Source organism: Hemiscyllium ocellatum, chromosome 16 (assembly GCF_020745735.1).
Source record: "Hemiscyllium ocellatum isolate sHemOce1 chromosome 16, sHemOce1.pat.X.cur, whole genome shotgun sequence".
Taxonomy (NCBI): domain Eukaryota; kingdom Metazoa; phylum Chordata; class Chondrichthyes; order Orectolobiformes; family Hemiscylliidae; genus Hemiscyllium; species Hemiscyllium ocellatum.
This window is the reverse complement of record NC_083416.1, coordinates 2,643,162-2,647,263: the sequence shown is the minus strand read 5'-3', so window position 1 is coordinate 2,647,263 and position 4,102 is coordinate 2,643,162.

Sequence of the window (4,102 nt, the reverse complement as noted above, 5' to 3'; positions counted from 1 at the left end):
TCAAGTCAGATTAATTCTTAGACTGTGAGCCGACTTGAAGTGAAGCCGAACTAAACACGTTCCTACATAATCCACTTGCTATACCTAAACCTGAAGCGAAATAGTGACTTGCACGTTTCACATTGTCGGGTAGCCTGAATTAGTAATATTTTTTCAGGCTGTCAAGGCTGGAATACTCTGGCCGAGTGATAGCAGTGAAAAGTCCATCAGTGTACGGTAGGTAGAGCTGGGTGAGCAGACTTTCTCCTCTGATGTCCTCTCAGAATCTAACAGCTCGTTGAAAATCCCTAATTAGTTGCCGTTTGCCCAGAGACTGTACATTCGTTCTACATTGAAGAGTGGGTTTTTTTTGTTTCTGTGTGTAACCACTGCCCGCTGTTGAGAAAGCGCTGGATATTCACCCTGTCCGCCCCGCGTTAAAGCCCGCATTCTGATGGCCAGATTCCATTGATGAATCTCACTTTCCTGTTCCCTTCGACGGACGCCGCAAAATGTTCAATGGAACTTCACCGCCTCCATTATTAATTTGCATTTTTGTCAATCTATACGTTTTTAGAGACGGCTTTCTGACGAGAGAATAACAGATAACCGACTAAACTGAAACAACACACAGATAGGTCGGGTGGCGATGTGTCACAGATATTATTGCATCCACATTAATAGCCTGAACTCTGGGTGTCAGTGAAATGTGGATCGGTTAAAGATTTAACACTGTAACCACCGGATATTGAACATTACAGGTGAACACACATCGCAATCGGTTTCCAGTCGAGGTCTGACTGATGTGCTCTTTATGCGGGGATTTTCAGATGGGATTTGAATTATACAGACAGCAGTCTGCTTTTCTACAAATTCAGACGCGAAATATTGCTTTACCTTTCCCATTTTATTCCTCCGTGCAGTGAACGTGGCTATGTATTCACATAGCAATATCTACAACTAAAATCGACTGATTCTTATAGTACTTTGCTGATCAAACAGAAGGCGGTTCGAACCCCAGATAGATAGAGAGAGACGGGAGAGATCAGGATCACTGAGTCGTAGGGTGTGTAAGGTGAACGAAAATGGATTCGCTGTTAGACGAAAAGAAAGACAAGCCCCTGAGGAAACGTTTCGCTCAGGACAATACTTGCAGCTATGTTTGATTGATTAGGAAGTGTAGTCAGTTGTAGTAACATTGTAACGCTAAGTATTAATCTGTGGAGAGCCCCTGACATTTACCTGGAGTAACGTTATACTGAGAAATGAAATGCAGTTACCTGTCCAAATATTTGTGGCGAAAGTGCAGTTCCCTGCAGCAGCATTCCATTGAGAAAAGAAAACAATTCTAAGAATATATCCAGTAAATAAATGTTCTGCTTCTATTCACACACTGTACTTTTATGTGAGAATCTGAAATATTTGATGCCCCCTGAGTTCTTCGTTATTTAACATCCACATTCTCCATTAGAGTTAACTCCCCACACCTCACTCTTGTGAAAATGTCTGGAAAGAAATATGGTTTTATCCCGTGAGGTGAGCGGGCAGGAATCCAACGATGTCTCCGATGCTTTTTCGTTTTCTGTACAACCATGAACAAATCTAGTCCCACCTGGAATATTGCAGGGCAAACAGCAGAAGTTAGTTAGAAATTGCAGGCGGTTGGAGGGAGCCGACGTTCCCAGGCAGTGAGTGCGGTCTCACATTCCACATCAAAGGAGTTTGGTCATTATCACGAGAGCCGATTAAAATCATTAATAGACCATTAATAAGTCAGTCAAATTGCACAGAAAAATTAAGAAAGGCCTTTCTGAATAGACAGACGGTGAAACCCGCATGTTGAACTAATCCTGCAGTTTAACGCTGGGGGACTTTATATCTACACTTCTTATAAGTGGAGAAAGAATTCTTTATTTTCGTCATCTTTGAATTTCTTTTGGATCCTGGTAACTGAAAAGTGCAGCACACCTGTCTTTCTCCAGTAGGAGGAGGCAAAGGGTTAATTTTGTGTCTGTCTCTGTGAGTACAATGACCCCGGGGAGTTGTTGGGATGAGAGCCACTGTTTCTCCAAGACCTTGTTGTTGCTATTGTTGGGTTTACCTGTTTCTTACACCCGCGGGTGCTGATAGTGTTCTATTTTGGCTCCTTCCCACCTCGGTCCCGAAACCAACTTTTGTCTGAGTGAGATTCTGCAGCACCGCCTTCATAAGCCCAGCTCTGGTGTCACAGTCCCGGGGAAGGGAGCGAATGCAGAGGCGGGATAGGGAATGCGAGGGATCGGACACCAGGGTACGGGTCAACTCATCCACTATATGGATAGTCATGATATGGAGTTGCCGGTGTTGGACTGGGGTGTACAAAGTTAAGGAGCGCTCTGAGAGCTAGTGCTTCCAATTAAACCTGTTGGACTATAACCTGGTGTTGTGTGATTTTGAACTTTGTCCACCCCAGTCCAACACTGACATCTCCAAATCATAAAGGGATGTTTGCATGTTGTGGATTATATAAACAGGAGTTGGCAGGGTTTAATCGAGAAAAATTAGACAGATCAATAAATATAGCAAGACGGCAAATCCCTCTCCAGGTTGCTGTAAAGATGTTGTCCTGTGCAGACAGTTTCTCAAGTCGACAAGAATGTTGAACTTATTTCAAAAGGTGGAGGTTTTTAATCCTCAGAGTGCTGCAGAATGTGATAAGTTGCAGAATGTGATTGTAGCTGCAGAATGTGATGGTTCCATCAGGGCTTTTCTCCTCAATGATTACAGCCAGTTATTGTTGTTGGTTTGTATGTGTGCGTGTGGGTGAGAGAGAGAGTGTGTATGAGTGAGAGAGTGCGTGTGAGGGTGCGTATGTGTGAGAGTGAATGTGTGTGGCAGTGTGTGTAAGAGAGAGATATGGGTGAGAGAGAGTGCGTGTGTGTGAGAGAGTGAGATTGTGTGTAAGAGTGTGTATGTATGCGAGAGTGTGTGTGTATGAGAGAGTGAGCATATGTGACATGTGTGAGAGAATGTGGGTGAGAGGGTATATGTGAGAGCGTGTATGTGTGTGAGTGTATGTGTGAGAGAGTGTGTGTGAGATGTGTATGTGTATGTTTGTGTGAGTATGGGGGTGTGCGTGAGTGGGAGTGTGTGTGGGTGTGTATGGATGTATGTGTTTGAGGGAGGTGTGTAATGGGGGTGAGTGAGAGTTTGAGTGTGTGGGAGTGTGTGTTTGGGAGAGGTGTAGTGGGATGGTGTAATGGGGGTAGGGGATGAGTGAGAGTGTGTGGGAGTATGTGTGTGTGAGTGTGGGAGTATGTGTGTGTGGGAGTGTGTGTTTTGGAGAGGTGTAGTGGGGTGGTGTAATGGGGGTGAGTGTGAGTGTGTCGGAGTGTGTGTGAGTGTGGGAGTGTGTGCTTTGGAGAGGTGCAGTGGGGTGGTGTAATGGGGATGAATGAGAGTGTGTCAGAGTGTGTCGGAGTGTGTGTGAGTGTGGGAGTGTGTGTTTTGGAGAGGTGTAGTGGGGTGGTGTAATGGAGGTGAGTGAGAGTGTGTGTGTCAGAGTGTGTGTGGGAGTGGTTGTGTGTGTGGGAGTGTGTATTTGGGACAGTGTGAGTGTGTGAGTGTGGGAGTGTGTATGTCAGAGTGTGTGTGAGTGCGTGTGAGTGTGGGAGTATGTGTGAGTGTGTGTGTGGGAGTATGTATATGTGACAGTGTGAGTGTGTGTGTGAGTGTGTGTGTGTGTGAGTGTGGGAGTGTGTGAGTGTGTGTCAATTTTTGTGAATGTGTGTTTGGGAGAGGTGTAGTGGGGCGGTGTAATGGAGGTGAGTGAGAGTGTGAGTGTGTCAGAGAGCGTGTGTGTGTATGTCAGAGTGTGTGTAGTTGGGTGGTGTAATGGGGTGAGAGAGTCTGAGAGGGTGTGAGTGTGTGTAGTAGGGTGGTGTAATAGGGGTGAGAGAGTGTGAGTGTGTGTAGTGGGGTGGTGTAATGGGGGTGAGTGTGGGTGTGTGTGTGGGTGTGTGTGTGTGTGGGGGTGGGGGGGGGGGGGGTGGGGGAGGAGGGAGTGTTGAGGCACCCGGTCACTCTTCCCTGGGAAGAGGTTGGCCGCTTTGTGCGCATGTCCACCACGCCTGTGCCCGAGCCC